Source organism: Cetorhinus maximus, chromosome 5 (genome assembly GCF_964194155.1).
Source record: "Cetorhinus maximus chromosome 5, sCetMax3.hap1.1, whole genome shotgun sequence".
Classification (NCBI taxonomy): domain Eukaryota; kingdom Metazoa; phylum Chordata; class Chondrichthyes; order Lamniformes; family Cetorhinidae; genus Cetorhinus; species Cetorhinus maximus.
This window is the reverse complement of record NC_135883.1, coordinates 8,701,884-8,727,249: the sequence shown is the minus strand read 5'-3', so window position 1 is coordinate 8,727,249 and position 25,366 is coordinate 8,701,884. Positions and strand designations below refer to the sequence as shown.

General features: G+C 51.8%; 12 non-coding genes across 12 annotated transcripts; all 12 read right to left on the bottom strand.

Moving 5' to 3' along the window:
* Positions 1–3,009: 3,009 nt before the first annotated feature.
* Positions 3,010–3,095, bottom strand: trnay-gua (transfer RNA tyrosine (anticodon GUA)). Its single transcript is given in 2 exon segments — positions 3,010–3,045; positions 3,059–3,095. It is a non-coding gene; the product is annotated as a tRNA-Tyr (tRNA).
* Positions 3,096–5,303: 2,208 nt separating this feature from the next.
* trnay-gua (transfer RNA tyrosine (anticodon GUA)) lies at positions 5,304–5,389 on the bottom strand. The gene is given in 2 exon segments: positions 5,304–5,339; positions 5,353–5,389. It is a non-coding gene; the product is annotated as a tRNA-Tyr (tRNA).
* A 1,830-nt stretch (positions 5,390–7,219) lies between these two features.
* Positions 7,220–7,292, bottom strand: trnaa-agc (transfer RNA alanine (anticodon AGC)). The gene has a single exon. It is a non-coding gene; the product is annotated as a tRNA-Ala (tRNA).
* Positions 7,293–7,634: 342 nt separating this feature from the next.
* trnay-gua (transfer RNA tyrosine (anticodon GUA)) lies at positions 7,635–7,720 on the bottom strand. Its single transcript is given in 2 exon segments — positions 7,635–7,670; positions 7,684–7,720. It is a non-coding gene; the product is annotated as a tRNA-Tyr (tRNA).
* Positions 7,721–11,155: 3,435 nt separating this feature from the next.
* On the bottom strand, positions 11,156–11,241 carry trnay-gua (transfer RNA tyrosine (anticodon GUA)). The gene is given in 2 exon segments: positions 11,156–11,191; positions 11,205–11,241. It is a non-coding gene; the product is annotated as a tRNA-Tyr (tRNA).
* Positions 11,242–13,449: 2,208 nt separating this feature from the next.
* On the bottom strand, positions 13,450–13,535 carry trnay-gua (transfer RNA tyrosine (anticodon GUA)). The gene is given in 2 exon segments: positions 13,450–13,485; positions 13,499–13,535. It is a non-coding gene; the product is annotated as a tRNA-Tyr (tRNA).
* Positions 13,536–15,365: 1,830 nt separating this feature from the next.
* On the bottom strand, positions 15,366–15,438 carry trnaa-agc (transfer RNA alanine (anticodon AGC)). The gene has a single exon. It is a non-coding gene; the product is annotated as a tRNA-Ala (tRNA).
* A 342-nt stretch (positions 15,439–15,780) lies between these two features.
* On the bottom strand, positions 15,781–15,866 carry trnay-gua (transfer RNA tyrosine (anticodon GUA)). Its single transcript is given in 2 exon segments — positions 15,781–15,816; positions 15,830–15,866. It is a non-coding gene; the product is annotated as a tRNA-Tyr (tRNA).
* A 3,415-nt stretch (positions 15,867–19,281) lies between these two features.
* On the bottom strand, positions 19,282–19,367 carry trnay-gua (transfer RNA tyrosine (anticodon GUA)). Its single transcript is given in 2 exon segments — positions 19,282–19,317; positions 19,331–19,367. It is a non-coding gene; the product is annotated as a tRNA-Tyr (tRNA).
* A 2,208-nt stretch (positions 19,368–21,575) lies between these two features.
* On the bottom strand, positions 21,576–21,661 carry trnay-gua (transfer RNA tyrosine (anticodon GUA)). Its single transcript is given in 2 exon segments — positions 21,576–21,611; positions 21,625–21,661. It is a non-coding gene; the product is annotated as a tRNA-Tyr (tRNA).
* A 1,830-nt stretch (positions 21,662–23,491) lies between these two features.
* Positions 23,492–23,564, bottom strand: trnaa-agc (transfer RNA alanine (anticodon AGC)). The gene has a single exon. It is a non-coding gene; the product is annotated as a tRNA-Ala (tRNA).
* A 342-nt stretch (positions 23,565–23,906) lies between these two features.
* trnay-gua (transfer RNA tyrosine (anticodon GUA)) lies at positions 23,907–23,992 on the bottom strand. Its single transcript is given in 2 exon segments — positions 23,907–23,942; positions 23,956–23,992. It is a non-coding gene; the product is annotated as a tRNA-Tyr (tRNA).
* Between the last annotated feature and the right edge of the window lie 1,374 nt (positions 23,993–25,366).

Below are 25,366 nucleotides of genomic sequence, written 5' to 3'. Positions count from 1 at the left end.
GCAGTCAGGCTGCATCAAGCTGTGTGCGTAGACCCTCGGTACGCAAACACCAAGGGTCACTACGTGCTGAGGTTCTACCTGTGCCCGGTGTTGCGAAGGATGGGTCTGGCCACGCTGCCGCAGAACGCTCCAAGTAGTTGGACCACTTGTCCCCTGGTGGAAAAAGTTAGGCAGAGAGATTAGCTAAGCCAAAGTGATGATAAGATCATCAAAGATGACGTTGGTTATAGATGGCAATGAGCCGCAGGGAATCCCAGGAAGAAAGCAGGACATCAAAGAGGAAGTCAGACAAGTGATACCAGGAAACTCTACCTGTGCCCACATCAAGGGGTAACCTACATAGTTAAGTGGTTAATTTGTCAATGACAAATTCAACACAAACTGCAAATGGCTAAACATTTTGTGGCTCAGTGTCAAAAGTTATTTTCTAATACACCTGCGAAGTGCCTTGGGACATGTTTGAAATCTGAAATAAAAACAGAAAATGCCAGAAATGCTCAGCAGGTCAGAGAGCATCTGTGGGGGAGAGAAAGAGAGAGCGAAGTTAACGGCCGGGATTTTCCGGTCGTGTTGCGGGTGGGACCCGCCGCAGGCGAGATGGTACCCCAGCCAGAAGCTCATTGGCCTGCGGCGGGTTCAGGAGATCCCGGAGGGTGGGGGGTGTGCGGAAAATCTCGCCGATCAGTTCGGATTGATTATGTGATTTTATTTCTTTCTTCACAGATGCTGCGTGACCTGTCGAGCATTTCCACAATCTTCTGTATTGATACGCTATATAAAAACAAGCTGTTGTTTTCCTTGAACTAATCTTTAGGGTAGGCTTTTCCCTGTGGGCTCCTGAACCCTGCCATCAGGGTCAAATAGGGGGGTCAGTCAGAAGCCTGCACTGTGTGGGGAATAGTCACTCACCTGTCACTTTTCCCAGGGCTGCCTGTTATTTCTGCCAACGACATGCTTCTAACATAGGCCCTGGCACAAGACATTCCTGAAGCCTGATAAGGTGGGATCTCATGACCCATATCTAAACCAACTGAGTAAAGCTTGAACATGATGTCCTCGCAAGCGATAGGCCAGAAGATGACTTACTTCATGGGTTCCAATGGAAATAGGAGGGGTCCACCTTGAATATCTCTCCCTTGCAAAGTGAACATCTGAAAGGAGATTGTCTCACACGTTATTCACCGGCCCCTAGAAATAAGGTAGATAAATGGGCTCTCAAGAGGGGAAAAAATATTTTGGATGGAGGATCCATGCTTCTTAAACTGGATCTATGCTGGCTTTGGACTTACACCTAGCTCAAGAAGACTGAGAGCAGAAGAGACTGCTCCAGCTACAGAGATCAGCACCACGCTTCTTCTTCCATCCGTTTGCCAGATCTGGGGCCAGTGAACCGCTCTGAGGAGACTGCCTGCTTATGAAGAACAGCACCTCCCTGTTTGCTTCCCCCATCGGTTTGACTGATCTGGGACCGGTAAACTGTCCTCCCCTTGTTATGTCGAATGTCTTATCTGTTTGTTTAGCTTATGAAGCGTTTCCAAATGTTTGCTTCTTAGTGAACTCATTTAAAGCTATAAATGACTTTGACCCTCTTTTTGGGAAGCTGTGACTCCCGGACTAAATCTTGCATTCTCCCCCACTGCCTGCACCCAGATTTCCCCTCCTGACCTCAGAACCTTGATCATCCACTAAACATGCCCCTCCCCTACCCCAATCCCCTACCCACTGTTTACTACCCCCTCGCCCCAATCCCCTACCCAGCCCATTAGCCTCCACCCCCAATCTCCTATTCACCATGCTGTCCTGCCTCCACCTACTGAACACCAACCGCTGTCCAGTCCCTCCCCATCCCAATCCCTGCACTAACTCCCACGCTCTAATCCCTTACCCACCATCCACTAACACTCCCATCACAATCCCCAGTTCGCTGTCCACCAGCACCCACCCACCAGACCCCTGCCAAACAAACCCTGTCCACTGGTCACTGTTCATTCTCTTCCAACCTTGTCCTGAATCTCTGCCCATGTCCTCTCTCGTTCCCTCAGAACCCCTCATTCCCTCCCACCCGCACCACCTGGTTATTTCTCCACCAGCCAGTTTTGATTGGGATGGGACCTGTCTCTCTGCAGGGACAGCTGGTGAAATCGGTAAACAGTTGGGCGTTGGGTGTTGGGCGATGGGTGTTGGGTGTTGGGCGATGGGTGTTGGGTGTTGGGCGTTGGGTGTTGGGCGACGGGTGTTGGGCGATGGGTGTTGGGTGTTGGGCGATGGGTGTTAGGTGTTGGGCGATGGGTGTTGAGCATTGGGCGATGGGTGTTGGGCGATGGGCGTTGCGCGATGGGTGTTGGGCGATGGGCGTTGGGTGTTGGGCGATGGGGGGGGCAGTTGTTTGCAGCAAGAAATTTTGTGCCCCATTCCAGATGCATTGCCAACCCTTCTTGCCTGTGCCATTTCTGTTCCTGGGCCATTTAGGTACCAAAAATTAAGAGCATATTAGCCTGTACTTTTGAAATGAAAGTGATTGAAAGTAAATTGTGTTTGTGAAGATTTTAAAGAAGAAAATCGAGGCCATCTGAGAAAGGAAAGTCTAACTGGAGGATGCGGGCATTGATCCCGCTACCTCTCACATGCTAAGCAAGCGCTCTACCATTTGAGCTAATCCCCCAAATTACAGTAAAAGCAGGAAAATGGCTGAAGAAGGATCATCAGCTGCAGTCACTGCCTCGGAGTTAACATTGGGGGGCGCTGCCTCGGGGTCCGTTAAACCGCCGCTCCGCGCACACGTGCCTCACCGCAGGGAGGGCCGCTTTGCCGTGACACCACGGCGGGAGGTCTCCGAGTCCCGCGCTCGCGTCCTTCACCCCAGCCCTAACCTGATCGTTTCCCGGCAGTAGGGAAGCACCAGCATTTCTCTGGCCCCCCGATACCCATTTAACGACCGTCGAGATTACCGATGTCCCTATTGGGAGGGGCTAAAAAGCGGTGGGGGATGGGGGCAAAAAAAAAAGGAGGTCCTTCGAGCCGGATTTGAACCAGCGACCTAAGGATGGCCACGGAACAACTACAGTGCTCCGCTCTACCAGCTGAGCTATCGAAGGTGTGACTGAGCTGGGTGCTCTCCAGGCCTGATGTGTGTACGGCAGAGGAAATAGTCGTCATTCCTACTGCTCCGCCTCTGATTGGTCAACCGGGCAGGAGCAGGGCGCAGGCGCTCTTCAAGCCTGTCACACCTGTGCCCTGGGCCCGTGCTAATAGGGGCGTCAGTCAGAAGCCTGCACTGTGTGGGGAATAGTCACTCACCTGTCACTTTTCCCAGGGCTGCCTGTTATTTCTGCCAACGACATGCTTCTAACATAGGCCCTGGCACAAGACATTCCTGAAGCCTGATAAGGTGGGATCTCATGACCCATATGTAAACCAACTGAGTAAAGCTTAAACATGATGTCCTAGCAAGCGATAGGCCAGAAGATCACTTACTTCATGGGTTCCAATGGAAATAGGAAGCGTCCACCTTGAATATCTCTCCCTTGCAAAGTGAACATCTGAAAGGAGATTGTCTCACACGTTATTCACCGGCCCCTAGAAATAAGGTATATAAATGGGCTCTCAAGAGGAAAAAAATATTTTGGATGGAGGATCCATGCTTCTTAATGGATCAATGAGCTCAAGAAGACTGAGAGCAGAAGAGACTGCTCCAGCTACAGAGATCAGCACCACGCTTCTTCTTCCATCCGTTTGCCAGATCTGGGGCCAGTGAACCGCTCTGAGGAGACTGCCTGCTTATGAAGAACAGCACCTCCCTGTTTGTTTCCCCCATCGGTTTGTCTGATCTGGGACCGGTAAACTGTTCTCCCCTTGTTTTGTCGAATGTCTTATCTGCTTGTTTAGCTTATGAAGCGTTTCCAAATGTTTGCTTCTTAGTGAACTCATTTAAAGCTATAAATGACTTTGACCCTCTTTTTGGGAAAGCTGTGACTCCTGGACTAAATCTTGCATTCTCCCCCACTGCCTGCTCCCAAATTTCCCCTCCTGACCTCAAAACCTTGATCATCCACTAAACATACCCTTCCCCCAATCCAATCCCCTACCCACTGTTTACTACCCCTTCGCCCCAATCCCCTACCCTCCACCTCCAATCTCCTATTCAACATCCTGTCCTGCCTCCACCCACTGAACACCAACTGCTGTCTAGTTCCTCCCCATCCCAATCCCTGCACTAACTCCCACGCTCTAATCCCTCACCGACCATTCACTAACACTCCCATCACAATCCCCAGTCCGCTGTCCACCAGCACCCTCCCAACAGACCCCTGGCAAACAAACCCTGTCCACTGGTTACTGTTTATTCTCTTCCAACCTTGCCTGAATCTCTGCCCACGTCCTCTCTCGTTCCTTCAGAACCCCTCATTCCCTCCCAGCCGCACCACCTGGTTATTTCTCTACCAGCCAGTCTCTGTCGAGTCTCTTCTAAGTGGGACCTGTCTCTCTGCAGGGACAGCTGATGAAATCGTTAAACAGTTGGGCGTTGGGCGTTGGGTGTGGGCGATGGGCGTTGTGTGTTGGGCGATGGGCGTTGGGCGATGGGTGATGGGTGTTGGACGTTGGGTGTTGGACGATGGGCGTTGGGCGTTAGGTGTTGGGCGATAGGCGTTAGGTGTTGAGCGTTGGGCGATGGGGGGGCGATTGGTTGCAGCAAGAAATTGAGAAATATTGTGCCCCATTCCAGAAGCATTGCCAATCATTCTTGCCCATCTCTTTTCCTGGGCCATTTAGGTACCAAAATTAAGAGCATATTAGCCTGTACTTTCCAAATGAAAGTGATTGAAATTGCGTTTGTCAACATTTTTAAGAAGAGAATCAATGCTGCCTGAGAAACGGAGTACAATTGGAGGGTGCAGGCATTGATTCTGCTACCTCTCACATGCTAAGTGAGCGCTCTACCATTTGAGCTAATCCCCTGGATATCAGTCAAAGCAGGAAAATGGCTGAAGAACGATCATCAGCTGCAGTCACTGCCTCGGAGTTAACATTGGGGGGCGCTGCCTCAGGGTCCGTTAAACCGCGGCTCCGCGCACACGTGCCTCACCGCAGGGAGGGCCGCTTTGCCGTGGCACCACGGCGGGAGGTCTCCGAGTCCCGCGCTCGCGTCCTTCACCCCAGCCCTAACCTGATCGTTTCCCGGCAGTAGGGAAGCACCAGCATTTCTCTGGCCCCCCGATACCCATTTAACGACCGTCGAGATTACCGATGTCCCTATTGGGAGGGGCTAAAAAGCGGTGGGGGATGGGGGCAAAAAAAAAAGGAGGTCCTTCGAGCCGGATTTGAACCAGCGACCTAAGGATGGCCACGGAACAACTACAGTGCTCCGCTCTACCAGCTGAGCTATCGAAGGTGTGACTGAGCTGGGTGCTCTCCAGGCCTGATGTGTGTACGGCAGAGGAAATAGTCGTCATTCCTACTGCTCCGCCTCTGATTGGTCAACCGGGCAGGAGCAGGGCGCAGGCGCTCTTCAAGCCTGTCACACCTGTGCCCTGGGCGCGTGCTAATAGGGGCGTCAGTCAGAAGCCTGCACTGTGTGGGGAATAGTCACTCACCTGTCACTTTTCCCAGGGCTGCCTGTTATTTCTGCCAACGACATGCTTCTAACATAGGCCCTGGCACAAGACATTCCTGAAGCCTGATAAGGTGGGATCTCATGACCCATATCTAAACCAACTGAGTAAAGCTTAAACATGATGTCCTAGCAAGCGATAGGCCAGAAGATCACTTACTTCATGGGTTCCAATGGAAATAGGAAGCGTCCACCTTGAATATCTCTCCCTTGCAAAGTGAACATCTGAAAGGAGATTGTCTCACACGTTATTCACCGGCCCCTAGAAATAAGGTATATAAATGGGCTCTCAAGAGGAAAAAAATATTTTGGATGGAGGATCCATGCTTCTTAATGGATCAATGAGCTCAAGAAGACTGAGAGCAGAAGAGACTGCTCCAGCTACAGAGATCAGCACCACGCTTCTTCTTCCATCCGTTTGCCAGATCTGGGACCAGTGAACCGCTCTGAGGAGACTGCCTGCTTATGAAGAACAGCACCTCCCTGTTTGTTTCCCCCATCGGTTTGTCTGATCTGGGACCGGTAAACTGTTCTCCCCTTGTTTTGTCGAATGTCTTATCTGCTTGTTTAGCTTATGAAGCGTTTCCAAATGTTTGCTTCTTAGTGAACTCATTTAAAGCTATAAATGACTTTGACCCTCTTTTTGGGAAGCTGTGACTCCCGGATTAAATCTTGCATTCTACCCCACTGCCTGCACCCAAATTTCCCCTCCTGACCTCAGAACCTTGATCATCCACTAAACATGCCCCTCCCCTACCCCAATCCCCTACCCATTGTTTACTACCCCCTCGCCCCAATCCCCTACCTTCCACCTCCAATCTCCTATTCACCATCCTGTCCTGCCTCCACCTACTGAACAGCAACCGCTGTCCAGTTCCTCCCCATCCCAATCCCTGCACTAACTCCCACGCTCTAATCCCTTACCCACCATCCACTAACACTCCCATCACAATCCCCAGTTCGCTATCCACCAGCACCCTCCCAACAGACCCCTGGCAAACAAACCCTGTCCACTGGTCACTGTTCATTCTCTTCCCACCTTATCCTGAATCTCTGCCCACGTCCTCTCTTGTTCCCTCAGAACCCCTCATTCCCTCCCAGCCGCACCACCTGGTTATTTCTCTACCAGCCAGTCTCTTTCAAGTCTCTTCTAAGTGGGACGTGTCTCTCTGCAGGGACAGCTGGTGAAATCGGTAAACAGTTGGGCATTGGGTATTGGGCGTTGGGTGATGGGTGTTGGGCTTTGGGCATTGGGCGATGGGCGTTTGGCGATGGGAGTTGTGTGTTGGGCGATGGGCGTTGGGCGATGGGCGTAGAGCGATGGGCATTGGGCAATGGGCGTTGGGTGTTAGGCGATGAGCGTTAAGTGTTGGGTGTTGGGCGATGGGTGTTGGGCATTGGGCGATGGTGGGGGCGGTTGTTTGCAGCAAGAAATTGAGCAATATTGTGCCCCATTCCAGAAGCATTTCCAAGCCTTCTTGCCTGTGCCATCTCTGTTCCTTGGCCATTTAGGTACCCTGTACTTTTGAAATGAAAGTGATTGAAAGTAAATTGTGTTTGTGAACATTTTAAAGAAGAAAATCAAGGCCATCTGAGAAAAGAAAATCCAACTGGAGGATGCGGGCATCGATCCCGCTACCTCTCACATGCTAAGCGAGCGCTCTACCATTTGAGCTAATCCCCCGGATTACATTCTGCGCAGGAAAATGACTGAAGAACGATCATCAGCTGCAGTCACTGCCTCAGAGTCGACATTGGGAGGACGCTACCTCAAGGTCCGTTAAACCGCCGCTCCGCGCGCGCACACCACAGGGAGAGCCGCTTTGCCACGGCGGGAGGTCTCCGAGTCCCGCGCTCGCGTCCTTCACCCTGGCCCTAACCTGATCGTTTCCAGGCAGTAGGGAAGCACCAGCATTTGTCTGGCCCCCCCCCGATACCCATTTAACGACCATCGCGATTGCCGGTGTCCCTATTGGCGGGGGTGGGGGTAAAAAGCGGCGCGGAATGGAGCCAAATAAAAATCACGTCCTTCGAGCCGGAATTGAACCAGCGACCTAAGGATGGCCACGGAACAGCTACAGTCCTCCGCTCTACCAGCTGAGCTATCGAAGGTGCGGTTGATCATTGTGCTCTCCAGGCCTGATGTGTGTACGGCAGAGGAAATAGTCGTCATTACTGCTGCTCCGCCTCTGATTGGTCAACCGGGCAGGAGCAGGGGCACAGGCGCTCTTCAAGCCTGTCACACCTGCGCCCTGGGCGTGTGCCGCCTGGCATGTGCCGGGACGGTTGGAACGTCCTCCGCTGCAAATGGTGATTTTTCAATGGAAACTTTCGACAAATGGCGTGAGAAACGTGCACCGAACCGACTTTAAAAAGTTACGTTTTAGGTAGGTGGCCGCGGACAATTAATGGGGTAAAAGAAAGGGAATGACTGAAAGGTACTTACCTGTCGCACCTGCGCCAATGTGGGAGGTTCAGGGTGATCACTGCAAGGAGAGGCTGACATTGCTTCGGTCAGGCAGTCAGGCTGCATCAAGCTGTGTGCGTAGAGCCTCGGTACGCAAACACCAAGGGTCACTACGTGCTGAGGTTCTACCTGTGCCCGGTGTTGCGAAGGATGGGTCTGGCCACGCTGCCGCAGAACGCTCCAAGTAGTTGGACCACTTGTCCCCTGGTGGAAAAAGTTAGGCAGAGAGATTAGCTAAGCCAAAGTGATGATAAGATCATCAAAGATGACGTTGGTTATAGATGGCAATGAGCCGCAGGCAATCCCAGGAAGAAAGCAGGACATCAAAGAGGAAGTCAGACAAGTGATACCAGGAAACTCTACCTGTGCCCACATCAAGGGGTAACCTACATAGTTAAGTGGTTAATTTGTCAATGACAAATTCAACACAAACTGCAAATGGCTAAACATTTTGTGGCTCAGTGTCAAAAGTTATTTTCTAATACACCTGCGAAGTGCCTTGGGACATGTTTGAAATCTGAAATAAAAACAGAAAATGCCAGAAATGCTCAGCAGGTCAGAGAGCATCTGTGGGGGAGAGAAAGAGAGAGCGAAGTTAACGGCCGGGATTTTCCGGTCGTGTTGCGGGTGGGACCCGCCGCAGGCGAGATGGTACCCCAGCCAGAAGCTCATTGGCCTGCGGCGGGTTCAGGAGATCCCGGAGGGTGGGGGGTGTGCGGAAAATCTCGCCGATCAGTTCGGATTGATTATGTGATTTTATTTCTTTCTTCACAGATGCTGCGTGACCTGTCGAGCATTTCCACAATCTTCTGTATTGATACGCTATATAAAAACAAGCTGTTGTTTTCCTTGATCTAATCTTTAGGGCAGGCTTTTCCCTGTGGGCTCCTGAACCCTGCCATCAGGGTCAAATAGGGGGGTCAGTCAGAAGCCTGCACTGTGTGGGGAATAGTCACTCACCTGTCACTTTTCCCAGGGCTGCCTGTTATTTCTGCCAACGACATGCTTCTAACATAGGCCCTGGCACAAGACATTCCTGAAGCCTGATAAGGTGGGATCTCATGACCCATATCTAAACCAACTGAGTAAAGCTTGAACATGATGTCCTCGCAAGCGATAGGCCAGAAGATGACTTACTTCATGGGTTCCAATGGAAATAGGAGGGGTCCACCTTGAATATCTCTCCCTTGCAAAGTGAACATCTGAAAGGAGATTGTCTCACACGTTATTCACCGGCCCCTAGAAATAAGGTAGATAAATGGGCTCTCAAGAGGGGAAAAAATATTTTGGATGGAGGATCCATGCTTCTTAAACTGGATCTATGCTGGCTTTGGACTTACACCTAGCTCAAGAAGACTGAGAGCAGAAGAGACTGCTCCAGCTACAGAGATCAGCACCACGCTTCTTCTTCCATCCGTTTGCCAGATCTGGGGCCAGTGAACCGCTCTGAGGAGACTGCCTGCTTATGAAGAACAGCACCTCCCTGTTTGCTTCCCCCATCGGTTTGACTGATCTGGGACCGGTAAACTGTCCTCCCCTTGTTATGTCGAATGTCTTATCTGTTTGTTTAGCTTATGAAGCGTTTCCAAATGTTTGCTTCTTAGTGAACTCATTTAAAGCTATAAATGACTTTGACCCTCTTTTTGGGAAGCTGTGACTCCCGGACTAAATCTTGCATTCTCCCCCACTGCCTGCACCCAGATTTCCCCTCCTGACCTCAGAACCTTGATCATCCACTAAACATGCCCCTCCCCTACCCCAATCCCCTACCCACTGTTTACTACCCCCTCGCCCCAATCCCCTACCCAGCCCATTAGCCTCCACCCCCAATCTCCTATTCACCATGCTGTCCTGCCTCCACCTACTGAACACCAACCGCTGTCCAGTCCCTCCCCATCCCAATCCCTGCACTAACTCCCACGCTCTAATCCCTTACCCACCATCCACTAACACTCCCATCACAATCCCCAGTTCGCTGTCCACCAGCACCCACCCACCAGACCCCTGCCAAACAAACCCTGTCCACTGGTCACTGTTCATTCTCTTCCAACCTTGTCCTGAATCTCTGCCCATGTCCTCTCTCGTTCCCTCAGAACCCCTCATTCCCTCCCACCCGCACCACCTGGTTATTTCTCCACCAGCCAGTTTTGATTGGGATGGGACCTGTCTCTCTGCAGGGACAGCTGGTGAAATCGGTAAACAGTTGGGCGTTGGGTGTTGGGCGATGGGTGTTGGGTGTTGGGCGATGGGTGTTGGGTGTTGGGCGTTGGGTGTTGGGCGACGGGTGTTGGGTGATGGGTGTTGGGTGTTGGGCGATGGGTGTTAGGTGTTGGGCGATGGGTGTTGAGCATTGGGCGATGGGTGTTGGGCGATGGGCGTTGCGCGATGGGTGTTGGGCGATGGGCGTTGGGTGTTGGGTGATGGGCGTTGGGTGTTGGGCGATGGGGGGGCAGTTGTTTGCAGCAAGAAATTTTGTGCCCCATTCCAGATGCATTGCCAACCCTTCTTGCCTGTGCCATTTCTGTTCCTGGGCCATTTAGGTACCAAAAATTAAGAGCATATTAGCCTGTACTTTTGAAATGAAAGTGATTGAAAGTAAATTGTGTTTGTGAAGATTTTAAAGAAGAAAATCGAGGCCATCTGAGAAAGGAAAGTCTAACTGGAGGATGCGGGCATTGATCCCGCTACCTCTCACATGCTAAGCAAGCGCTCTACCATTTGAGCTAATCCCCCAAATTACAGTAAAAGCAGGAAAATGGCTGAAGAAGGATCATCAGCTGCAGTCACTGCCTCGGAGTTAACATTGGGGGGCGCTGCCTCGGGGTCCGTTAAACCGCCGCTCCGCGCACACGTGCCTCACCGCAGGGAGGGCCGCTTTGCCGTGACACCACGGCGGGAGGACTCCGAGTCCCGTGCTCGCGTCCTTCACCCCAGCCCTAACCTGATCGTTTCCCGGCAGTAGGGAAGCACCAGCATTTCTCTGGCCCCCCGATACCCATTTAACGACCGTCGAGATTACCGATGTCCCTATTGGGAGGGGCTAAAAAGCGGTGGGGGATGGGGGCAAAAAAAAAAGGAGGTCCTTCGAGCCGGATTTGAACCAGCGACCTAAGGATGGCCACGGAACAACTACAGTGCTCCGCTCTACCAGCTGAGCTATCGAAGGTGTGACTGAGCTGGGTGCTCTCCAGGCCTGATGTGTGTACGGCAGAGGAAATAGTCGTCATTCCTACTGCTCCGCCTCTGATTGGTCAACCGGGCAGGAGCAGGGCGCAGGCGCTCTTCAAGCCTGTCACACCTGTGCCCTGGGCCCGTGCTAATAGGGGCGTCAGTCAGAAGCCTGCACTGTGTGGGGAATAGTCACTCACCTGTCACTTTTCCCAGGGCTGCCTGTTATTTCTGCCAACGACATGCTTCTAACATAGGCCCTGGCACAAGACATTCCTGAAGCCTGATAAGGTGGGATCTCATGACCCATATCTAAACCAACTGAGTAAAGCTTAAACATGATGTCCTAGCAAGCGATAGGCCAGAAGATCACTTACTTCATGGGTTCCAATGGAAATAGGAAGCGTCCACCTTGAATATCTCTCCCTTGCAAAGTGAACATCTGAAAGGAGATTGTCTCACACGTTATTCACCGGCCCCTAGAAATAAGGTATATAAATGGGCTCTCAAGAGGAAAAAAATATTTTGGATGGAGGATCCATGCTTCTTAATGGATCAATGAGCTCAAGAAGACTGAGAGCAGAAGAGACTGCTCCAGCTACAGAGATCAGCACCACGCTTCTTCTTCCATCCGTTTGCCAGATCTGGGGCCAGTGAACCGCTCTGAGGAGACTGCCTGCTTATGAAGAACAGCACCTCCCTGTTTGTTTCCCCCATCGGTTTGTCTGATCTGGGACCGGTAAACTGTTCTCCCCTTGTTTTGTCGAATGTCTTATCTGCTTGTTTAGCTTATGAAGCGTTTCCAAATGTTTGCTTCTTAGTGAACTCATTTAAAGCTATAAATGACTTTGACCCTCTTTTTGGGAAAGCTGTGACTCCTGGACTAAATCTTGCATTCTCCCCCACTGCCTGCTCCCAAATTTCCCCTCCTGACCTCAAAACCTTGATCATCCACTAAACATACCCTTCCCCCAATCCAATCCCCTACCCACTGTTTACTACCCCTTCGCCCCAATCCCCTACCCTCCACCTCCAATCTCCTATTCAACATCCTGTCCTGCCTCCACCCACTGAACACCAACTGCTGTCTAGTTCCTCCCCATCCCAATCCCTGCACTAACTCCCACGCTCTAATCCCTCACCGACCATTCACTAACACTCCCATCACAATCCCCAGTCCGCTGTCCACCAGCACCCTCCCAACAGACCCCTGGCAAACAAACCCTGTCCACTGGTTACTGTTTATTCTCTTCCAACCTTGCCTGAATCTCTGCCCACGTCCTCTCTCGTTCCTTCAGAACCCCTCATTCCCTCCCAGCCGCACCACCTGGTTATTTCTCTACCAGCCAGTCTCTGTCGAGTCTCTTCTAAGTGGGACCTGTCTCTCTGCAGGGACAGCTGATGAAATCGTTAAACAGTTGGGCGTTGGGCGTTGGGTGTGGGCGATGGGCGTTGTGTGTTGGGCGATGGGCGTTGGGCGATGGGTGATGGGTGTTGGACGTTGGGTGTTGGACGATGGGCGTTGGGCGTTAGGTGTTGGGCGATAGGCGTTAGGTGTTGAGCGTTGGGCGATGGGGGGGCGATTGGTTGCAGCAAGAAATTGAGAAATATTGTGCCCCATTCCAGAAGCATTGCCAATCATTCTTGCCCATCTCTTTTCCTGGGCCATTTAGGTACCAAAATTAAGAGCATATTAGCCTGTACTTTCCAAATGAAAGTGATTGAAATTGCGTTTGTCAACATTTTTAAGAAGAGAATCAATGCTGCCTGAGAAACGGAGTACAATTGGAGGGTGCAGGCATTGATTCTGCTACCTCTCACATGCTAAGTGAGCGCTCTACCATTTGAGCTAATCCCCTGGATATCAGTCAAAGCAGGAAAATGGCTGAAGAACGATCATCAGCTGCAGTCACTGCCTCGGAGTTAACATTGGGGGGCGCTGCCTCAGGGTCCGTTAAACCGCGGCTCCGCGCACACGTGCCTCACCGCAGGGAGGGCCGCTTTGCCGTGGCACCACGGCGGGAGGTCTCCGAGTCCCGCGCTCGCGTCCTTCACCCCAGCCCTAACCTGATCGTTTCCCGGCAGTAGGGAAGCACCAGCATTTCTCTGGCCCCCCGATACCCATTTAACGACCGTCGAGATTACCGATGTCCCTATTGGGAGGGGCTAAAAAGCGGTGGGGGATGGGGGCAAAAAAAAAAGGAGGTCCTTCGAGCCGGATTTGAACCAGCGACCTAAGGATGGCCACGGAACAACTACAGTGCTCCGCTCTACCAGCTGAGCTATCGAAGGTGTGACTGAGCTGGGTGCTCTCCAGGCCTGATGTGTGTACGGCAGAGGAAATAGTCGTCATTCCTACTGCTCCGCCTCTGATTGGTCAACCGGGCAGGAGCAGGGCGCAGGCGCTCTTCAAGCCTGTCACACCTGTGCCCTGGGCGCGTGCTAATAGGGGCGTCAGTCAGAAGCCTGCACTGTGTGGGGAATAGTCACTCACCTGTCACTTTTCCCAGGGCTGCCTGTTATTTCTGCCAACGACATGCTTCTAACATAGGCCCTGGCACAAGACATTCCTGAAGCCTGATAAGGTGGGATCTCATGACCCATATCTAAACCAACTGAGTAAAGCTTAAACATGATGTCCTAGCAAGCGATAGGCCAGAAGATCACTTACTTCATGGGTTCCAATGGAAATAGGAAGCGTCCACCTTGAATATCTCTCCCTTGCAAAGTGAACATCTGAAAGGAGATTGTCTCACACGTTATTCACCGGCCCCTAGAAATAAGGTATATAAATGGGCTCTCAAGAGGAAAAAAATATTTTGGATGGAGGATCCATGCTTCTTAATGGATCAATGAGCTCAAGAAGACTGAGAGCAGAAGAGACTGCTCCAGCTACAGAGATCAGCACCACGCTTCTTCTTCCATCCGTTTGCCAGATCTGGGACCAGTGAACCGCTCTGAGGAGACTGCCTGCTTATGAAGAACAGCACCTCCCTGTTTGTTTCCCCCATCGGTTTGTCTGATCTGGGACCGGTAAACTGTTCTCCCCTTGTTTTGTCGAATGTCTTATCTGCTTGTTTAGCTTATGAAGCGTTTCCAAATGTTTGCTTCTTAGTGAACTCATTTAAAGCTATAAATGACTTTGACCCTCTTTTTGGGAAGCTGTGACTCCCGGATTAAATCTTGCATTCTACCCCACTGCCTGCACCCAAATTTCCCCTCCTGACCTCAGAACCTTGATCATCCACTAAACATGCCCCTCCCCTACCCCAATCCCCTACCCATTGTTTACTACCCCCTCGCCCCAATCCCCTACCTTCCACCTCCAATCTCCTATTCACCATCCTGTCCTGCCTCCACCTACTGAACAGCAACCGCTGTCCAGTTCCTCCCCATCCCAATCCCTGCACTAACTCCCACGCTCTAATCCCTTACCCACCATCCACTAACACTCCCATCACAATCCCCAGTTCGCTATCCACCAGCACCCTCCCAACAGACCCCTGGCAAACAAACCCTGTCCACTGGTCACTGTTCATTCTCTTCCCACCTTATCCTGAATCTCTGCCCACGTCCTCTCTTGTTCCCTCAGAACCCCTCATTCCCTCCCAGCCGCACCACCTGGTTATTTCTCTACCAGCCAGTCTCTTTCAAGTCTCTTCTAAGTGGGACGTGTCTCTCTGCAGGGACAGCTGGTGAAATCGGTAAACAGTTGGGCATTGGGTATTGGGCGTTGGGTGATGGGTGTTGGGCTTTGGGCATTGGGCGATGGGCGTTTGGCGATGGGAGTTGTGTGTTGGGCGATGGGCGTTGGGCGATGGGCGTAGAGCGATGGGCATTGGGCAATGGGCGTTGGGTGTTAGGCGATGAGCGTTAAGTGTTGGGTGTTGGGCGATGGGTGTTGGGCATTGGGCGATGGTGGGGGCGGTTGTTTGCAGCAAGAAATTGAGCAATATTGTGCCCCATTCCAGAAGCATTTCCAAGCCTTCTTGCCTGTGCCATCTCTGTTCCTTGGCCATTTAGGTACCCTGTACTTTTGAAATGAAAGTGATTGAAAGTAAATTGTGTTTGTGAACATTTTAAAGAAGAAAATCAAGGCCATCTGAGAAAAGAAAATCCAACTGGAGGATGCGGGCATCGATCCCGCTACCTCTCACATGCTAAGCGAGCGCTCTACCATTTGAGCTAATCCCCCGGATTACATTCTGCGCAGGAAAATGACTGAAGAACGATCATCAGCTGCAGTCACTGCCTCAGAGTCGACATTGGGAGGACGCTACCTCAAGGTCCGTTAAACCGCCGCTCCGCGCGCGCACACCACAGGGAGAGCCGCTTTGCCACGGCGGGAGGTCTCCGAGTCCCGCGCTCGCGTCCTTCACCCTGGCCCTAACCTGATCGTTTCCAGGCAGTAGGGAAGCACCAGCATTTGTCTGGCCCCCCCCCGATACCCATTTAACGACCATCGCGATTGCCGGTGTCCCTATTGGCGGGGGTGGGGGTAAAAAGCGGCGCGGAATGGAGCCAAATAAAAATCACGTCCTTCGAGCCGGAATTGAACCAGCGACCTAAGGATGGCCACGGAACAGCTACAGTCCTCCGCTCTACCAGCTGAGCTATCGAAGGTGCGGTTGATCATTGTGCTCTCCAGGCCTGATGTGTGTACGGCAGAGGAAATAGTCGTCATTACTGCTGCTCCGCCTCTGATTGGTCAACCGGGCAGGAGCAGGGGCACAGGCGCTCTTCAAGCCTGTCACACCTGCGCCCTGGGCGTGTGCCGCCTGGCATGTGCCGGGACGGTTGGAACGTCCTCCGCTGCAAATGGTGATTTTTCAATGGAAACTTTCGACAAATGGCGTGAGAAACGTGCACCGAACCGACTTTAAAAAGTTACGTTTTAGGTAGGTGGCCGCGGACAATTAATGGGGTAAAAGAAAGGGAATGACTGAAAGGTACTTACCTGTCGCACCTGCGCCAATGTGGGAGGTTCAGGGTGATCACTGCAAGGAGAGGCTGACATTGCTTCGGTCAGGCAGTCAGGCTGCATCAAGCTGTGTGCGTAGAGCCTCGGTACGCAAACACCAAGGGTCACTACGTGCTGAGGTTCTACCTGTGCCCGGTGTTGCGAAGGATGGGTCTGGCCACGCTGCCGCAGAACGCTCCAAGTAGTTGGACCACTTGTCCCCTGGTGGAAAAAGTTAGGCAGAGAGATTAGCTAAGCCAAAGTGATGATAAGATCATCAAAGATGACGTTGGTTATAGATGGCAATGAGCCGCAGGCAATCCCAGGAAGAAAGCAGGACATCAAAGAGGAAGTCAGACAAGTGATACCAGGAAACTCTACCTGTGCCCACATCAAGGGGTAACCTACATAGTTAAGTGGTTAATTTGTCAATGACAAATTCAACACAAACTGCAAATGGCTAAACATTTTGTGGCTCAGTGTCAAAAGTTATTTTCTAATACACCTGCGAAGTGCCTTGGGACATGTTTGAAATCTGAAATAAAAACAGAAAATGCCAGAAATGCTCAGCAGGTCAGAGAGCATCTGTGGGGGAGAGAAAGAGAGAGCGAAGTTAACGGCCGGGATTTTCCGGTCGTGTTGCGGGTGGGACCCGCCGCAGGCGAGATGGTACCCCAGCCAGAAGCTCATTGGCCTGCGGCGGGTTCAGGAGATCCCGGAGGGTGGGGGGTGTGCGGAAAATCTCGCCGATCAGTTCGGATTGATTATGTGATTTTATTTCTTTCTTCACAGATGCTGCGTGACCTGTCGAGCATTTCCACAATCTTCTGTATTGATACGCTATATAAAAACAAGCTGTTGTTTTCCTTGATCTAATCTTTAGGGCAGGCTTTTCCCTGTGGGCTCCTGAACCCTGCCATCAGGGTCAAATAGGGGGGTCAGTCAGAAGCCTGCACTGTGTGGGGAATAGTCACTCACCTGTCACTTTTCCCAGGGCTGCCTGTTATTTCTGCCAACGACATGCTTCTAACATAGGCCCTGGCACAAGACATTCCTGAAGCCTGATAAGGTGGGATCTCATGACCCATATCTAAACCAACTGAGTAAAGCTTGAACATGATGTCCTCGCAAGCGATAGGCCAGAAGATGACTTACTTCATGGGTTCCAATGGAACTAGGAGGGGTCCACCTTGAATATCTCTCCCTTGCAAAGTGAACATCTGAAAGGAGATTGTCTCACACGTTATTCACCGGCCCCTAGAAATAAGGTAGATAAATGGGCTCTCAAGAGGGGAAAAAATATTTTGGATGGAGGATCCATGCTTCTTAAACTGGATCTATGCTGGCTTTGGACTTACACCTAGCTCAAGAAGACTGAGAGCAGAAGAGACTGCTCCAGCTACAGAGATCAGCACCACGCTTCTTCTTCCATCCGTTTGCCAGATCTGGGGCCAGTGAACCGCTCTGAGGAGACTGCCTGCTTATGAAGAACAGCACCTCCCTGTTTGCTTCCCCCATCGGTTTGACTGATCTGGGACCGGTAAACTGTCCTCCCCTTGTTATGTCGAATGTCTTATCTGTTTGTTTAGCTTATGAAGCGTTTCCAAATGTTTGCTTCTTAGTGAACTCATTTAAAGCTATAAATGACTTTGACCCTCTTTTTGGGAAGCTGTGACTCCCGGACTAAATCTTGCATTCTCCCCCACTGCCTGCACCCAGATTTCCCCTCCTGACCTCAGAACCTTGATCATCCACTAAACATGCCCCTCCCCTACCCCAATCCCCTACCCACTGTTTACTACCCCCTCGCCCCAATCCCCTACCCAGCCCATTAGCCTCCACCCCCAATCTCCTATTCACCATCCTGTCCTGCCTCCACCTACTGAACACCAACCGCTGTCCAGTCCCTCCCCATCCCAATCCCTGCACTAACTCCCACGCTCTAATCCCTTACCCACCATCCACTAACACTCCCATCACAATCCCCAGTTCGCTGTCCACCAGCACCCACCCACCAGACCCCTGCCAAACAAACCCTGTCCACTGGTCACTGTTCATTCTCTTCCAACCTTGTCCTGAATCTCTGCCCATGTCCTCTCTCGTTCCCTCAGAACCCCTCATTCCCTCCCACCCGCACCACCTGGTTATTTCTCCACCAGCCAGTTTTGATTGGGATGGGACCTGTCTCTCTGCAGGGACAGCTGGTGAAATCGGTAAACAGTTGGGCGTTGGGTGTTGGGCGATGGGTGTTGGGTGTTGGGCGATGGGTGTTGGGTGTTGGGCGTTGGGTGTTGGGCGACGGGTGTTGGGCGATGGGTGTTGGGTGTTGGGCGATGGGTGTTAGGTGTTGGGCGATGGGTGTTGAGCATTGGGCGATGGGTGTTGGGCGATGGGCGTTGCGCGATGGGTGTTGGGCGATGGGCGTTGGGTGTTGGGCGATGGGGGGGGCAGTTGTTTGCAGCAAGAAATTTTGTGCCCCATTCCAGATGCATTGCCAACCCTTCTTGCCTGTGCCATTTCTGTTCCTGGGCCATTTAGGTACCAAAAATTAAGAGCATATTAGCCTGTACTTTTGAAATGAAAGTGATTGAAAGTAAATTGTGTTTGTGAAGATTTTAAAGAAGAAAATCGAGGCCATCTGAGAAAGGAAAGTCTAACTGGAGGATGCGGGCATTGATCCCGCTACCTCTCACATGCTAAGCAAGCGCTCTACCATTTGAGCTAATCCCCCAAATTACAGTAAAAGCAGGAAAATGGCTGAAGAAGGATCATCAGCTGCAGTCACTGCCTCGGAGTTAACATTGGGGGGCGCTGCCTCGGGGTCCGTTAAACCGCCGCTCCGCGCACACGTGCCTCACCGCAGGGAGGGCCGCTTTGCCGTGACACCACGGCGGGAGGTCTCCGAGTCCCGCGCTCGCGTCCTTCACCCCAGCCCTAACCTGATCGTTTCCCGGCAGTAGGGAAGCACCAGCATTTCTCTGGCCCCCCGATACCCATTTAACGACCGTCGAGATTACCGATGTCCCTATTGGGAGGGGCTAAAAAGCGGTGGGGGATGGGGGCAAAAAAAAAAGGAGGTCCTTCGAGCCGGATTTGAACCAGCGACCTAAGGATGGCCACGGAACAACTACAGTGCTCCGCTCTACCAGCTGAGCTATCGAAGGTGTGACTGAGCTGGGTGCTCTCCAGGCCTGATGTGTGTACGGCAGAGGAAATAGTCGTCATTCCTACTGCTCCGCCTCTGATTGGTCAACCGGGCAGGAGCAGGGCGCAGGCGCTCTTCAAGCCTGTCACACCTGTGCCCTGGGCCCGTGCTAATAGGGGCGTCAGTCAGAAGCCTGCACTGTGTGGGGAATAGTCACTCACCTGTCACTTTTCCCAGGGCTGCCTGTTATTTCTGCCAACGACATGCTTCTAACATAGGCCCTGGCACAAGACATTCCTGAAGCCTGATAAGGTGGGATCTCATGACCCATATCTAAACCAACTGAGTAAAGCTTAAACATGATGTCCTAGCAAGCGATAGGCCAGAAGATCACTTACTTCATGGGTTCCAATGGAAATAGGAAGCGTCCACCTTGAATATCTCTCCCTTGCAAAGTGAACATCTGAAAGGAGATTGTCTCACACGTTATTCACCGGCCCCTAGAAATAAGGTATATAAATGGGCTCTCAAGAGGAAAAAAATATTTTGGATGGAGGATCCATGCTTCTTAATGGATCAATGAGCTCAAGAAGACTGAGAGCAGAAGAGACTGCTCCAGCTACAGAGATCAGCACCACGCTTCTTCTTCCATCCGTTTGCCAGATCTGGGGCCAGTGAACCGCTCTGAGGAGACTGCCTGCTTATGAAGAACAGCACCTCCCTGTTTGTTTCCCCCATCGGTTTGTCTGATCTGGGACCGGTAAACTGTTCTCCCCTTGTTTTGTCGAATGTCTTATCTGCTTGTTTAGCTTATGAAGCGTTTCCAAATGTTTGCTTCTTAGTGAACTCATTTAAAGCTATAAATGACTTTGACCCTCTTTTTGGGAAAGCTGTGACTCCTGGACTAAATCTTGCATTCTCCCCCACTGCCTGCTCCCAAATTTCCCCTCCTGACCTCAAAACCTTGATCATCCACTAAACATACCCTTCCCCCAATCCAATCCCCTACCCACTGTTTACTACCCCTTCGCCCCAATCCCCTACCCTCCACCTCCAATCTCCTATTCAACATCCTGTCCTGCCTCCACCCACTGAACACCAACTGCTGTCTAGTTCCTCCCCATCCCAATCCCTGCACTAACTCCCACGCTCTAATCCCTCACCGACCATTCACTAACACTCCCATCACAATCCCCAGTCCGCTGTCCACCAGCACCCTCCCAACAGACCCCTGGCAAACAAACCCTGTCCACTGGTTACTGTTTATTCTCTTCCAACCTTGCCTGAATCTCTGCCCACGTCCTCTCTCGTTCCTTCAGAACCCCTCATTCCCTCCCAGCCGCACCACCTGGTTATTTCTCTACCAGCCAGTCTCTGTCGAGTCTCTTCTAAGTGGGACCTGTCTCTCTGCAGGGACAGCTGATGAAATCGTTAAACAGTTGGGCGTTGGGCGTTGGGTGTGGGCGATGGGCGTTGTGTGTTGGGCGATGGGCGTTGGGCGATGGGTGATGGGTGTTGGACGTTGGGTGTTGGACGATGGGCGTTGGGCGTTAGGTGTTGGGCGATAGGCGTTAGGTGTTGAGCGTTGGGCGATGGGGGGGCGATTGGTTGCAGCAAGAAATTGAGAAATATTGTGCCCCATTCCAGAAGCATTGCCAATCATTCTTGCCCATCTCTTTTCCTGGGCCATTTAGGTACCAAAATTAAGAGCATATTAGCCTGTACTTTCCAAATGAAAGTGATTGAAATTGCGTTTGTCAACATTTTTAAGAAGAGAATCAATGCTGCCTGAGAAACGGAGTACAATTGGAGGGTGCAGGCATTGATTCTGCTACCTCTCACATGCTAAGTGAGCGCTCTACCATTTGAGCTAATCCCCTGGATATCAGTCAAAGCAGGAAAATGGCTGAAGAACGATCATCAGCTGCAGTCACTGCCTCGGAGTTAACATTGGGGGGCGCTGCCTCAGGGTCCGTTAAACCGCGGCTCCGCGCACACGTGCCTCACCGCAGGGAGGGCCGCTTTGCCGTGGCACCACGGCGGGAGGTCTCCGAGTCCCGCGCTCGCGTCCTTCACCCCAGCCCTAACCTGATCGTTTCCCGGCAGTAGGGAAGCACCAGCATTTCTCTGGCCCCCCGATACCCATTTAACGACCGTCGAGATTACCGATGTCCCTATTGGGAGGGGCTAAAAAGCGGTGGGGGATGGGGGCAAAAAAAAAAGGAGGTCCTTCGAGCCGGATTTGAACCAGCGACCTAAGGATGGCCACGGAACAACTACAGTGCTCCGCTCTACCAGCTGAGCTATCGAAGGTGTGACTGAGCTGGGTGCTCTCCAGGCCTGATGTGTGTACGGCAGAGGAAATAGTCGTCATTCCTACTGCTCCGCCTCTGATTGGTCAACCGGGCAGGAGCAGGGCGCAGGCGCTCTTCAAGCCTGTCACACCTGTGCCCTGGGCGCGTGCTAATAGGGGCGTCAGTCAGAAGCCTGCACTGTGTGGGGAATAGTCACTCACCTGTCACTTTTCCCAGGGCTGCCTGTTATTTCTGCCAACGACATGCTTCTAACATAGGCCCTGGCACAAGACATTCCTGAAGCCTGATAAGGTGGGATCTCATGACCCATATCTAAACCAACTGAGTAAAGCTTAAACATGATGTCCTAGCAAGCGATAGGCCAGAAGATCACTTACTTCATGGGTTCCAATGGAAATAGGAAGCGTCCACCTTGAATATCTCTCCCTTGCAAAGTGAACATCTGAAAGGAGATTGTCTCACACGTTATTCACCGGCCCCTAGAAATAAGGTATATAAATGGGCTCTCAAGAGGAAAAAAATATTTTGGATGGAGGATCCATGCTTCTTAATGGATCAATGAGCTCAAGAAGACTGAGAGCAGAAGAGACTGCTCCAGCTACAGAGATCAGCACCACGCTTCTTCTTCCATCCGTTTGCCAGATCTGGGACCAGTGAACCGCTCTGAGGAGACTGCCTGCTTATGAAGAACAGCACCTCCCTGTTTGTTTCCCCCATCGGTTTGTCTGATCTGGGACCGGTAAACTGTTCTCCCTTTGTTTTGTCGAATGTCTTATCTGCTTGTTTAGCTTATGAAGCGTTTCCAAATGTTTGCTTCTTAGTGAACTCATTTAAAGCTATAAATGACTTTGACCCTCTTTTTGGGAAGCTGTGACTCCCGGATTAAATCTTGCATTCTACCCCACTGCCTGCACCCAAATTTCCCCTCCTGACCTCAGAACCTTGATCATCCACTAAACATGCCCCTCCCCTACCCCAATCCCCTACCCATTGTTTACTACCCCCTCGCCCCAATCCCCTACCTTCCACCTCCAATCTCCTATTCACCATCCTGTCCTGCCTCCACCTACTGAACAGCAACCGCTGTCCAGTTCCTCCCCATCCCAATCCCTGCACTAACTCCCACGCTCTAATCCCTTACCCACCATCCACTAACACTCCCATCACAATCCCCAGTTCGCTATCCACCAGCACCCTCCCAACAGACCCCTGGCAAACAAACCCTGTCCACTGGTCACTGTTCATTCTCTTCCCACCTTATCCTGAATCTCTGCCCACGTCCTCTCTTGTTCCCTCAGAACCCCTCATTCCCTCCCAGCCGCACCACCTGGTTATTTCTCTACCAGCCAGTCTCTTTCAAGTCTCTTCTAAGTGGGACGTGTCTCTCTGCAGGGACAGCTGGTGAAATCGGTAAACAGTTGGGCATTGGGTATTGGGCGTTGGGTGATGGGTGTTGGGCTTTGGGCATTGGGCGATGGGCGTTTGGCGATGGGAGTTGTGTGTTGGGCGATGGGCGTTGGGCGATGGGCGTAGAGCGATGGGCATTGGGCAATGGGCGTTGGGTGTTAGGCGATGAGCGTTAAGTGTTGGGTGTTGGGCGATGGGTGTTGGGCATTGGGCGATGGTGGGGGCGGTTGTTTGCAGCAAGAAATTGAGCAATATTGTGCCCCATTCCAGAAGCATTTCCAAGCCTTCTTGCCTGTGCCATCTCTGTTCCTTGGCCATTTAGGTACCCTGTACTTTTGAAATGAAAGTGATTGAAAGTAAATTGTGTTTGTGAACATTTTAAAGAAGAAAATCAAGGCCATCTGAGAAAAGAAAATCCAACTGGAGGATGCGGGCATCGATCCCGCTACCTCTCACATGCTAAGCGAGCGCTCTACCATTTGAGCTAATCCCCCGGATTACATTCTGCGCAGGAAAATGACTGAAGAACGATCATCAGCTGCAGTCACTGCCTCAGAGTCGACATTGGGAGGACGCTACCTCAAGGTCCGTTAAACCGCCGCTCCGCGCGCGCACACCACAGGGAGAGCCGCTTTGCCACGGCGGGAGGTCTCCGAGTCCCGCGCTCGCGTCCTTCACCCTGGCCCTAACCTGATCGTTTCCAGGCAGTAGGGAAGCACCAGCATTTGTCTGGCCCCCCCCCGATACCCATTTAACGACCATCGCGATTGCCGGTGTCCCTATTGGCGGGGGTGGGGGTAAAAAGCGGCGCGGAATGGAGCCAAATAAAAATCACGTCCTTCGAGCCGGAATTGAACCAGCGACCTAAGGATGGCCACGGAACAGCTACAGTCCTCCGCTCTACCAGCTGAGCTATCGAAGGTGCGGTTGATCATTGTGCTCTCCAGGCCTGATGTGTGTACGGCAGAGGAAATAGTCGTCATTACTGCTGCTCCGCCTCTGATTGGTCAACCGGGCAGGAGCAGGGGCACAGGCGCTCTTCAAGCCTGTCACACCTGCGCCCTGGGCGTGTGCCGCCTGGCATGTGCCGGGACGGTTGGAACGTCCTCCGCTGCAAATGGTGATTTTTCAATGGAAACTTTCGACAAATGGCGTGAGAAACGTGCACCGAACCGACTTTAAAAAGTTACGTTTTAGGTAGGTGGCCGCGGACAATTAATGGGGTAAAAGAAAGGGAATGACTGAAAGGTACTTACCTGTCGCACCTGCGCCAATGTGGGAGGTTCAGGGTGATCACTGCAAGGAGAGGCTGACATTGCTTCGGTCAGGCAGTCAGGCTGCATCAAGCTGTGTGCGTAGAGCCTCGGTACGCAAACACCAAGGGTCACTACGTGCTGAGGTTCTACCTGTGCCCGGTGTTGCGAAGGATGGGTCTGGCCACGCTGCCGCAGAACGCTCCAAGTAGTTGGACCACTTGTCCCCTGGTGGAAAAAGTTAGGCAGAGAGATTAGCTAAGCCAAAGTGATGATAAGATCATCAAAGATGACGTTGGTTATAGATGGCAATGAGCCGCAGGCAATCCCAGGAAGAAAGCAGGACATCAAAGAGGAAGTCAGACAAGTGATACCAGGAAACTCTACCTGTGCCCACATCAAGGGGTAACCTACATAGTTAAGTGGTTAATTTGTCAATGACAAATTCAACACAAACTGCAAATGGCTAAACATTTTGTGGCTCAGTGTCAAAAGTTATTTTCTAATACACCTGCGAAGTGCCTTGGGACATGTTTGAAATCTGAAATAAAAACAGAAAATGCCAGAAATGCTCAGCAGGTCAGAGAGCATCTGTGGGGGAGAGAAAGAGAGAGCGAAGTTAACGGCCGGGATTTTCCGGTCGTGTTGCGGGTGGGACCCGCCGCAGGCGAGATGGTACCCCAGCCAGAAGCTCATTGGCCTGCGGCGGGTTCAGGAGATCCCGGAGGGTGGGGGGTGTGCGGAAAATCTCGCCGATCAGTTCGGATTGATTATGTGATTTTATTTCTTTCTTCACAGATGCTGCGTGACCTGTCGAGCATTTCCACAATCTTCTGTATTGATACGCTATATAAAAACAAGCTGTTGTTTTCCTTGATCTAATCTTTAGGGCAGGCTTTTCCCTGTGGGCTCCTGAACCCTGCCATCAGGGTCAAATAGGGGGGTCAGTCAGAAGCCTGCACTGTGTGGGGAATAGTCACTCACCTGTCACTTTTCCCAGGGCTGCCTGTTATTTCTGCCAACGACATGCTTCTAACATAGGC